General features: G+C 41.1%; 1 protein-coding gene across 2 annotated transcripts in view; it reads left to right on the top strand.

Moving 5' to 3' along the window:
• The window catches only part of FGF13 (fibroblast growth factor 13), a 514,186-nt gene that overhangs the window by 49,115 nt on the left and 452,360 nt on the right, over window positions 1–12,711 (top strand). The window lies entirely within an intron of this gene.

Raw genomic sequence — 12,711 nt, 5'->3', positions numbered from 1 at the left:
TTCTCTCGTTGATCATATCCATGCTTTCCAGCTTCAAAAAATTCCTCAAATTTGTGTATACAGAATACCCTTTTGTTTCCCAACTCTGTTCATGGTGTTGTAATTAGTTCCTGTTAGAGTGATAAATATTAGTTCATCTCAGTGTCTCTCAAGTTTTTAAAATTTTACTATTGCTCCCCTAAAATCCTTTTTAGACATTTTCCCTAGTTATAGGCTTATGAAACTTTAATAACACAGATGTTTTTGTATCTGTTTGTGTACTGTATGTATGTCTGTGCTTTATATGCAAAAAGAACAAGTATGGGGTTAGTCTTTATAACATGCAGAATTAAGAATGCAAGCCCTGTGGATGGGGTGGCTCAGTGGATTGAGTGCTGGCCTGCAGACTGAAAAGAATGCTGACATTTTAAAGGTAAAAGCTAAATTAAAATTAAAAAGCTACTAACAAACTTATTTGCATTTGCTGAGTTTGCTGAGTAACTTTTAATTGATTTACATAAAATTGCAATGTGTCAAATTACATATGCAAATTTCCAATTTATAGAAATATATAATGATAATAGCAATGTGATCAAATGACAAAACATCATGCAAAACTGGTTTTCCAGTAAAAATTAACTTCTTTTTTTAATATATTTTATTGATTATGCTATTACAGTTGTCCCATTTTCCCCCCTTCACTCCCCTCCACTGTGTACACCCTCTCCCACCCATATCCCCCCTTTAGTCATGTCCATGTGTCATACTTATAAGTTCTTTAGCTTCTACATTTCCCATACTATTCTTACTCTCCCCCTATCTATTTTCAACCTACAATCTATGCTACTTATTCTCTGTACCTTTTCCCCCTCTCTCCTCCTCCCACTCCCCTGTTGCTAACCCTCCATGTGATCTCCATTTCTCTGGCTCTGTTCCTGTTCTAGTTGTTTGCTTAGTTTCTTTTGGTTTTGCTTTAGGTGTGGTTGTTCATAATTGTGAGTTTGCTGTCCTTTTACTGTGCATGTTTTTTCTTTATCTTCTTTTCTTAGATAAGTCCCTTTAACATTTAATAAAATAAGGGCTTAGTGATGATGAACTCCTTTAACTTGACCTTATCTGAGAAGCACTTTATCTGCCCTTCCATTCTAAATGAGAGCTTTGCTGGATAGAGCATTCTGGGATGTAGGTCTTTGTCTTTCATGACTTGGAATATTTCTTTCCAGCCCCTTCTTGCCTGTAAGGTCTCTTTTGAGAAATCAGCTGACAGTCTGGTGGGAACTCCTTTGTAGGTGACTGTCCCCTTGTCTCTTGCTGCTTCTAGGATCCTCTCCTTCATTTTTACCTTGGCTAATGTAATTATGATGTGCTGTGGTGTGTTTCTTCTTGTGTCCAACTTCTTTGGGGCTCTCTGTGCTTCCTGGATTTCCTGGAAGTCTATTTCCTTTGCCAGAATGGGGAAGTTCTCCTTTATTATTTGTTCAAATACATGCTCAATCTGTTGCTTTTCCTCTTCCCTTTCTGGTACCCCTATAATTCGGATGTTGGAACGTTTAAAGATGTCCTGGAGGTTCCTAAGCTTCTCCTCATTTTTTTGAATTCTTATTTCTTCATTCTTTCCTGCTTGGTTGTTTTTTCCTTCCTTCTGGTTCACTCTATTGTTTTGAGTCCCAGTTTCCTTCCCTTCACTATTGGTTCTCCGTGCATCTTCCTTCATCTCTTTTATGGTAACCTGCATTTTTTCATGTAATTTGCACCCAAAATCAACCAATTCTGTGAGCTTCCTGATAACCAGCGTTTTGAACTGTGCATCTGATAGATTGGCTATCTCTTGGTCGCTCAAAAGGATGAGTCCTGGGGGGGTGAACTGTTCTTCTGTTGGAGACATATCTCTCTCTCTCCTTTTTTTTTTTTTTTCGGTATGGTCGCTCTTGTTATGGCGAGGGGCAGAGTCTTAAGTGTTCACTGGGGCTGGGCACCCCAGTCACTAGATTGTGATGTTGTATGTGGGGGCAGGAGGGAACAATGGCGGTAGATCCGTTCTCCTGGGGCCTCAGTAATGCCCCTGGGATCCTGGGTTGCGCACTGTGCCCTGGTCCATAATGCTGCCTCACTGGGTCCGCCAGCCGTTGCTTGCATACTCAGGGTCCACCGCTGCAATCTTGCGTGCATCCCGGAAGGCTTACTCGCTCCCGGTTGCCTTTTGCACCCAGTTCTCCCCAATCTCTGCACGCTGCGCCCCACGCCCGCTCCTCCTCTCTGCCCCTCCTACCAGTCTAGATGAATGGGTCTACTTCAACTTCTTGTCTGTCCGACTTCCATTCAAATAAATTCTCTGTCAGTTCTGGGTGTTATTCTGGCTCTAAATTGTTGTTGTTCTAATCTTGGTTGTGCGTGGAGGTACGATGCATCCACCTATCCCTCCGTCTTGCCGGAAGTCCTAAATTAACTTCTTAAAAGTATTTTTCTGAACTTAATTTTTAACTATTACTTGGTGTGGGAAAATAACTTTCAATTTAGCTGCTAGATATTTATTCAAATCTTGCTGACAGTTTTTCTTTTCATTTGACATAATTAATCATGAGTTGAATGTTATTTTTAGGATTAAAGAAAGTATAAACTGAGGACCAAATATAAACTAGACTCACAAGGTTGCCAGTGGTCACTAAGAGGCATACACAGGTGTGTGTTGGCCACAGTTTTGCAGCATTGATCTTACATGTTTTGTGTACGATCAATGAATTCATTGTCAATGCTGTTCATGCAATAGCCAAGAAAACCCAACAGGAGAAATTACATGCTAAGCAATAAGATTTTGTTGGGTAGGGTAAGCTTTAGAGGGCCACAAATCACTGTGAGTTTTGCCTCCCTCTCCCCCAAACAATTTTCATCACCTTGAAGGCTGTATCAGCTGCAAGAGAAAGCATGGTTTATTTGATTGTCCTCTTAGAAGTCTAACATATAGGTCCTGTGAAAACTGCATATTAAAAAGCTATAGGCAGAGTACCAGAAAAGATGCAGGGAATGAGCCATTGGCCTGGAGAGCAGCTTGGGTAGGGCACTAAATGAGGTGGCTGGGCCACTAATGAGGATACTCTGGCAATGGGGTCAAGGTCAAGGTTAAGGGTACCTGCTTGGAGTTCTTCTGTCTCTTAGGTTCATTGCATCCCAGTAATTTTTATACAATGACCAATTAATGTTCTCTGTGTTATCTAGTTTATGAGCTGTGTGCAGGCATTTCATCTTGTTCAATTGCCAGTATCTAGCACAGTGCCTGATACACAGTAAATATTTGTTAATGGAATAGGGAGAAGGCACTGCAGATGGACTCCAGCTACTACATGGTCTAGATGAGGGCTGGATCCAACAGGGAAAAAGAAGATGTAATATCCGATGAAACTCCCAAGCCACCATCTCCAAACAAAGCCTTCTCTTCAGTACCAGTGCATCTACCTCAGCCCAAGCGAGGATGTCATTGTGAATAGCTGACTTTGACCATTTTGCCATTTAGATACCAAAGTAGTTTTTTTTAAAGATTTTATTTATTTATTTTTTAGGGAGGGAAGAGGGGGAGAGAGAGAGAGAGGGAGAGAGAGAGAGAGAGGGAGAGAGAGAGAGAGAGAGAGAGAGAGGGAAACATCAATGTGTGGTTGCTGGGGGTTATGGCCTGCAACCCAACCCAGGAATGTACCCTAGCTGGGAATCCAACCTGGGACAGTTTGGTTCCCAGCCCATGCTCAATCCACTGAGCTGTGCCAGCCAGGGCTGATACCAAAGTAGTTTTAATGTGAAAAGTTCAACTGGGTATCTTTCTAAAATATACTAGTTAACTACTTTCCTTTTTTTTTTTTTTGAGCAAATACTACTAAATGTAATTTACCTTTTACTGGAGACTCAAAGGCTTCCTAAGAATCAGTTCTTGGGGTATGAGGAGCATTTAATCCTACACCACATGGTCTGAGAGCACTCTCTTGAGTTTTGGGCCTGATGTTATTGAGTTGGCTTTTTTGTCTCCTTTCTTGGCAGGTCAGTGACTATCACTTTCAGCTGTTGTTGGGTGGTCTACTGGGGGCATTTGCTCTCCTCCCTCTCATTTGATGGTTCTCAGATGTTCAGAGGATGATCAGTAGCAAATCTCATAAACACTTTGTGTACAGTAGAAGAAACTTCCAGTGAGGAGCTCCTTGTGAATAAAATTTCTAGAACTGTGTGTGTGTGTGTGTGTGTGTGTGTGTGTGTGTACATACTTGTACACTTCAAAGAGATCTTTTCTGCCCTTCTTACTGCCACTATCTAAGTTCTGGACAAGTGAAATGTGCAAATGAGTTTTGTGCTAGATAAGCAACTGATTGGTGTAACATCTTCTCAGGCAAGTTTATGGAAAGTATACCCATGAGGAAGTTTAGCTTCATCTCTGTGGGCTCAGTCCAAGATTCCTTTTGTGGGAGCTCATCCTTGAATCAAGGGCTATAGATATCTAATTCATAGAAAAAGTAACCCATGGGAGATCTAGGTTGTTTTGCACATTATGACATGTACCTACTCAAGTAATTATATCAAGTAGCACTATCCAACATTGTTTTTTAAAAGTGCTAAATAACATTTGGTTGGGAAAATGTAATTATTTGAATGGGAATTCTGACCCAGATACTTAACTGCTATTCTTAGAACATTTTAAACTTAACAGACATTTTTTTTCACCAAACATACTAACCAGATATAATATTAGTAGCCATTATAAATGTGAACACTTCAAATTTTCAGCATTTGTAAAGACTGAGTCCTTGAGTATTGCCCCTGTATCCATTTAACAAAGTGTCCTCAATGTACCACAGCATATGACCCCTCTTTTGATGTCAATTCCATGTTTCTAATTTAATTTTTAAATCCTTAATATAATGTATTACAAAGGTATGTATTATCTTGATAGGTCTGGAAATGGAAAAACCTTTGAAATGGTGCAAATTCATGATTTGCAAACATCCTGAAAGACTGGAGGAAAAGTAAAGAGTAGAAGAAAAGCAGAGAGAGAGAATCCTCAAGGGAAATAATAGGGTCTTTGTAAATACATCACCAAATCATTGAGACTGACAGCTAAAAAGGTCAAAGCCATTTTAATAGTGCAGGAGACTAGGTCCAAGTAGCCTTGGAAAAATAATGATGTGTTGAGTAACTTGATGGTGTACTCAAGATTCGATATTGGGGACAAAAGAGAATCATGGCAGGACTCTGAGGCTGGGCACCTCATTGGCTGACCAATCCCTGTGTTCTGGGTGGGGAGATAAGGACACTAACCAGACCTGCCCCCATGATTCTCAAAATACTTCCCAGGCATCTAAGCCTGTGGCAGGGAGGGGAAAAGCAAGGGCTCTTATGCACTGACAGAAAAAGTGACATTAGGTGCAGGCTCATTAGAGCCAATAACTCAAGCACAGGTCCCCAAATGTGGGTTTTGGGTTTTGTTGAACATTGCTAGCATTTCAGTGTTCAAGATGGACATACCATATTTATTTGTTTCTGATTTTCAACAGAAATTCGTGATGCTTTACCATAATATCTCATGGCTTCTTTCAACTAGTTGCCACTGACATTAGAAAGTCTGATTACATTGCAGCTTTCTGGACTGGAGCTGATTCGGGAAGGCATTTTTAGGGTAATGATGTTCATTACCCTAAAATTTCTTCATTCATTCATTTTTTATTCATTCGGTAAAGCTGCCCTTTAGAATTTATTGTGTAAGCTGCATATACCAAGCATGTTCTGTCACTGGGAAATTCTATCTCCCTCACTAAGAAATTTTAGCATTATAGTCCCTAGGTGTAAGGAAGCAATTCCTAGACAGCATTTGAAGTTCTATTCTGAATAGGCAGGTGTGTGTTCTGTATGGAACTGTCCATGTGGGTGTGGGGTGAAGGAACAAGGAAATACAAGGGCTGAGCAGTTGTGGGAGGAAGACAGGAGCTGTGAAGGAAAACAGTTATCATCCACTGCTATTCTTAAAATTTCTCTTCTTATCTCTTACACTTGATAAGTATGGGTGGAGTGCAAAAAACCCTAGAATTTATTTATAAAAAAGTGTATTTATTCTTATATGTTTCAACTTCAGTCACTTTCAAAGTACTATCCATTTGATGCAATACACCCATTGGGATGTTTTTTCCACTGCTCAAAACAGTTTTTGAAATTGTTGATCTGGATGCCTTTCAGTGTGTCTGCCATTTTTTGTTTCACCTCTTCCACATAGGCAAAACTTTTCCCTTTGAGGACTGTTTTTAGCGGGGAAATAAAAAAAAAAGTTCACTTGGGACAAGATGGGATGAATAGGGAGGATGGGACATGGGGGTCATGCCATTTTTTTTTTGTCCAAAACTGCTGAATACTCAGTGTGGTGTGGGCGGGTGTGCTCATAAATCACCCATCATGACATGTGCAAATGCGTTCAGAGTCTTCCAAAAAAAATTCGCTGATGCCGAATGTAGCCTCTCATAAGAATGCCAGCTGGTACACTGATACAGGTGGATTCCTAGACCACTCCCCTAGCAGGGGAAACCTGTACTACAAGGGACCTGCCATCCAGAAGATAATTCCAGTTTTTTTGAGTCCTCACTCATAATTGTGTATGTAGAAACTTTTTCAAAAGCCCAGGTATCCCACTGTCAAGGGAGCACTCTGCTACTCTTCCACATTTACTGAAGGAAGGGAGGATGCTCATATAAGCTGGATACCTACTACATACCAGGCACTTTCACACATACTCTGTGTACTGGATTGAGTAATGACCCTCGTAAAATTCATGTCCACCCAGAATGCCAGAATGTGACCTTATTTGGAAATAGAATCTTTGCAGATGTAATCAGGTTAAGCTGAGTTCATACAGAATTAGGGTGAGCCCTAAATTCAATGACTGGTGCCCTTATAAGGAGAAAGAGATTTGGAGACACACACATATATAGAGCCACATGAAGACAGAAGCCAAGATTGGAGTTTTGCATTGCAGCCACAAGCCAAGGAACACTAAGGATTGCTGGCAATTACCAGAAGCTAGAAGAAGCTATAAGAGCCTTCTGGCCTCCAGAACTGTGAGAAAATAAATTTCTGTTGTTTTAAGCCACCCAGTCTGTGGTATTTTGTTTATAGCAGTCCTAGAAACTAATACATTGTAAATAAGGACTTAGGACAGCCTGGATAGGTGGATGCTCTTAGGTACCTATTATAGATTGAGAAGCTGAGTCTTACTGAGGCATTCTCATTTCGCTGGCAGCACAGATATTTTGTGAGTACTTGCTATTGAGCCTGGCACTTGGAGGTTTATAGATGGTAAGTGTAGCCTTCACCCCCAGGAAGCTCCCTGAGTATGTTCATGAGTTCTCTGTACTGTGTTTGTGTGTGGTGGAGCGCTGGCAATGGAGATGGGTTTCCCCCATAGGCCTTGTAACAGGGGGCTGCTTGTCCGGTGCTGCCTTCATCTGCTTATAGGCTGCTTTGGTCCCCTCCCCCCTTTTTGGTGTCTCTTCTTGATTCAAAGATTAACAGATTTAAGCCAGTCTGAGGATTCAGTGGGAGATGTGTCCCCAGCTACTTTCACCTGATTCTTTCCTGACCCCTAAAGGTTGAGGAGACAATGGCTTAATATTTCCTGGACTGAGAGTTGAGCTCTAGGAAGGCTTTTTAGGTTGGAGACATTTGATGTGGATTTTGAGGAATTTTTCTAATGGGAAAAAAGAGAAAGGCAGAGCAGAGGCATTGGTGGGAAGGCACTTCAGGTTGAGAAAGGGGCAAGGGGAGAAGGTGCAGAGAGGCGCTGGGGCAACAATGTTAGTATCAACTAGAATGTAGGTTGTGTGATTTTGCGGGGACAGGAGGAAAAAAGGGAGATTGAGGCCAGGATGAGCAGTATTTCTTTTCCTCCCCCCATTTTCCTAGTTTTAACAGATTTATTGAAATGTCATTGATACACAACAAACAACACATATTTCAAATGTATAGTTTGATAAGTTTTGAAGCATGTATACTGTGAAACCATCACCACAGCCAAGATAATGAATATATTTATCATTCTCAAGTTTTCTTGTACTTTTTACCCTCCCCGACTCCAATGCCCATACTTTGTCCTTGGGGGGCCACCAATGAAGAAGTATTTCTTAAAGTGTGGTCCACAGACCTCCAGGCATCCTGAATCCCTTTGACTGGGTCTGAGAAGTCCTACCTTTTCTAGTTACATACCTGTGTAAGATGGGATTGTACGTGTGTGTGTGTGTGTGTGTGTGTGTGTGTACTTCAGGAAAAACAAACTCACAACAAAATGAAAGGAAAATTCTCACATGAAAAGCCAGCTCTCCTCTAGTAAACCAGACGTTGAAGTGATCTGTGAAAATACAAAACAGTGTTGCTCATACCTACATTTTTGGTTGTTTTGAAACTACAGTTATTTTACATAAAATGTGGTTATTTTTTATAAAAACATGGTATTTATGTTATCATGTAATTACATTATTTATATGAACATGTAGTAGGTCTATTCTTGTTATCTTCACATATATTAACACCTGAATATTTAAAAATTTCTTGCAATTAGGATTTCTAATATGATAAATATGGACAGATGTAACCCATATAAATAAAAAGCATTTGGCCTCCACAATTTTTTTAAAGAAATTGCCCCTATTTCCCCCCTGCCACCTTTCAAATATTTTTTTCAAATACCGAGATCAAAACCTTTTAGGATTGTTTCTACAAAGGGCTTAGAATGCTATGCTGAGGTTCATAAAATGTTTTTCCCCAAGTAGTAGGTACCCTTTGGAGATCCAGCAGTGGAGTGACAGGGTCTGCCTTGGTTTTGGAAGGAGGCCTCTGGCAGCATCAGGATGGCTGAAGACTGCAGGAGTCTAGGCAAGAAGGATGACCCACTTGAGGAGCGTGGCTTTGGGGAGTGGAGAGAAGCGATCTGCGTTGAGGGGTAATTAGGATGGAGGTACAGTCCCAAGACTTTGTTCTTACAGAATGCGGAAGTGAACTTCCCCCCTCCTCCCCAGAGGAAGGGAAGAGTCTATGGCAGTGGTTAAAAGGGAAGCAGCTTTTGTCTCCAGGGTTTTTGGCTGAACTGTGGCAGCTGTTCCAAACTACTGGATCTGTGAATTCAGGCATGTGGAATCTGCCTCTCAGATTACCTAATAAATATTCAAAAACAAATGTGCTTACAGATTCCTGACATTCTTTTCAAAATCTTCACAGCATGTTTCTCAGAGGCAAGACGTTTCTCATTGGCCTTTTCATTTCATGGGTTCTTTGTCTTGTTTATTCTGCTTATCAGACTTAGAGGGAATGTAGTGTTCACATTGCCCTATCTTTGGCTAACATTTTTCTTTTGAATGGCCTTAGGTGATTCTTCAAATGTCCAGATATTCTTCTTATCATTAAAGGAAATCTATCAGGACCTCTACTTGCCAATATCTCTTTAGCCTTTAGCTCCTGTTACCTTTGGATGGTTATAGACACCACCAGCACAGTGAAGCCACTAACATTTGATGAGTGCTTATTCTCTTCTTGCCATGTATTAGTGCCTCTAGTCCTCATAAAACCTCTGAGGGAGGTATTAGTTTTATTTCATTCTACAAATGAGGAAACCAAGGGTCACAGTAATAACACTGCTTTCCCAAGGTTACATGCCTTAAAAGTGCACCAGCCAGGAGTTGAATCCTGCCAGACTGGTGCCCAGGTCTTCTGTACGAACCGGCACACCTTACTTACAAGCCAAACACCACTTATTCCCTCAATCTGTTAAGAATTAAAGAGACTTACTATTTAGCAGCAGATTTGGAATAATGATATACTTAAATTTTTCTTGGAGAGAGTACTTTGTTATTCTGTAGAAGTTCACACCTTGCCTATTTTTATTGTCTGTGATGCCATTTATGTTTTTATGTGGTGGTATTTTTACCATTCTCTTTCTGCTGGCTGTCACTTTTATCTGCTGAACCTACAGCTGATTTCATTTAACAACTAAAATATTGACAATAAACATCTCAGTCATTGCTTGCAGCTTAGAAAAAATGTGATGAAATACATTTATTGTAACTCAGTTTTGGAAATGATCTGTCTTCATATTCAGGTGACAGATGCACTTGTAAAGAACTGGTGTTTACAGCGCAGATTTAGATCTTTCAGAAGGAATGAGGTGGTCTCTCTTAGCCCATGGGCTTTTCAGGCAGTCCTGTGCTTTGACTGTTTGAGCACTGCAACATCTTAATTTGGAGTAATTGCCAGGGAACTCTCTTTCTGGCTCTCAGAGTAATCAGTGTGTTGGTCCCAGATTTCACCAAACCCATGACCTTACATTTACAGAAGTTAATGTGATTGGAGCTGCATTATCAGGCACTTCCTTTTAGCAGACATTTAATGAGTATTGACTAAATACCTACTATGTGCCTCTTATGCACCACAGTACTGAATAAGATTGATATGTTTTCCATCTTCATGGTTTGTTAGAGGAAACAGAACACTGAAGAGCTAAATACATATAAATAAGGTAATAAAAGGAGTGGGGAAAGGCTGGGAAGGAGATGCACAAAATTAAGACTTGTCCTAGTCTGCAGGTTGTGAGGAGACTTTCCTGAGAAAGTGACTTTTCAGTGGGAATGGGATGGGTGTGGAGGGGTTAGTGCATTATGAGAAGGAGGGGAGATTTGCAGGTTGAGGGCTCAGCAGATGTGAAGGCCCATCAGAGAAAAAAACAATAGAAACAGAGAAGTTCAACAGAGCTGGAGCAGAGCTAGTGAGCAGAGGGTGGCACAAGATGATGCTGGAATGAACCTTTTTTTGATGGCCATGGGAAGTCATTAAAGGATTTTAAGCCTGGGGGTAACATGATCCAATTTGCATTTTGAAAAGGTCAATGCAGTTACTGTTCATTCCAAAAATAATTATTGAGCATTTACTACATTCCAGGCATTGTCTTCAGTTCTGGGAATAAGTCATAGAATAAAACAGACAAAAAAACTTCCTTGCCCTTGTGGAATTTGCATTCTAGTGCGGGCACAGGGGTGGAGTGGGTAGGAGGTAGTAAAGAAACAAACAAGTAAATACAGAAGAGCAGCAATGGTCTGGGAGTGTGCAGTGGGGGACAGGGTGTCGATCTATAATGGAGCAGTAAGGGACGACCACACACAGAATGTGGAGATTCAGCAAAGGCCTGAAGGAAGTGAGAGTTGGAAGCATAAGGGAGAAGAGTGGCTCAGGCAAAAGAGTAGGTGCAAAGGCCCTATGGGGGAACGTTTTGTCCTTAGTGCAGAAGGAGCCCCTGGGTTGGGTGTAAGGGGCAGTGTGGCTAACTGCTGCTGCCTTGCTTCTTCAGCTGGCCTTCTCTGATTTCACACCAGCTTCTCAAAAGGCAGTGAGTACTGTGGTTAAGAGTTTGGGTTTTGTAAAGGAGCAGAAGTGGATTTCAGTCCCAGCTTTACCACATGCTGGATGTTTGGGCTTGAGAAAGTTACTTAATCCTCCTGAGTCTCAGTTTGTTCATCTGCAGTGTGTGGCTAATAAGAATATGTACCTTTCAGGGCTGTTGTGAGGATGCATGTAATGTGCTTAGCACAGTGTCTGATGCACCCAATAATTGCTAAATAAATGTTGGCTGCTATTGTTGTTATTGTTGATAGTGATTCCAGAACGTTCTTTCAACTTTGTATTGACAGAAGGCAGTCCCTAGTTAGTCTTTGGAGAGAGGAGCACAGGACCATCCACTTTTGAACCCTCACTCTGTGACAGTCTTCAAGTATGGTGACTGGACCTGCTCACCTTTGTCTTCCCAGGGCCCAGGCTAGTGCACTGGCTAGAGCAGGCACTGAATATAAGGCAAAGAGCTTGAGCTTCAACTGGATATATAAAGGTTGCTTCAGAGAGTTTTGAAAGGTTTCCCCTAAACACATACATAACCCTCACTGAATAGGCAGTTGTGGAAAAGTGCCAAAGAAGTGAGATCTGGAGTAGGCAATAAGATCTAATCTTATCCTGACCATCCTCCTGGCTGAGACTCTGGGCCCATTGTTTAACCCCTCTGAGCCAGTTTCTCTCTGTCCACAATTAGAATAATAATACTTGCATTGCAGATGCTTGTGAAAAGTCATGGGTTATACAGGTAAATTGCCTGCCTAATGCCTAGCATTCATTCATTCCTTCTTCCTACATTGACTGAATGCCTACTCCTTGCTGGGCTCAGTACTAGGTATCAGAGACAGTGCAGAAAACTTAACACAACAGGCCTAAATGCTATCCTTTGAAAGGCCTGCTTATGAGGTTGGTCCCTGTCTGGTATCTGGGAATTTGGTTTTCAGAAGGGTTCCTACCATTCCCTAAATGATAAGGTGTCTCCCTGTGCCTAAACTGTTTATACAATATGGTTTAAGCTGACTTTGGGGAGTCAGTAATTTTGCTATGTGCTAGGCAGAGAGTGTCTACAAGACCAGACCAAAAGATAAACACTGGATACTTAGTCAAATGAGCTTCTCTGATAGACATTTCATTTCTGTTGTCACACTTGTTGCTGGGGGAATTAAGTGTGTTTTGTGTGATTTCCCTCCTGGTTTTCTCTGGACTTGTTCCCATATGCTTTTTTCCTTTTGCTGATTTTGATTTGTATCTTTTGTGGTAATAAATCGCAACTGTGAATGCAACAGTTTGTTGAATACTGTGAGACTGAGCAAATCATTGAATCTTGGTGACTTTGGCATGTGGATATGG

Source organism: Phyllostomus discolor, chromosome X (genome assembly GCF_004126475.2).
Source record: "Phyllostomus discolor isolate MPI-MPIP mPhyDis1 chromosome X, mPhyDis1.pri.v3, whole genome shotgun sequence".
NCBI lineage: Eukaryota > Metazoa > Chordata > Mammalia > Chiroptera > Phyllostomidae > Phyllostomus > Phyllostomus discolor.
The sequence above is the reverse complement of the archived record's forward strand: the minus strand, read 5'-3'. Positions and strand labels throughout refer to the sequence as shown.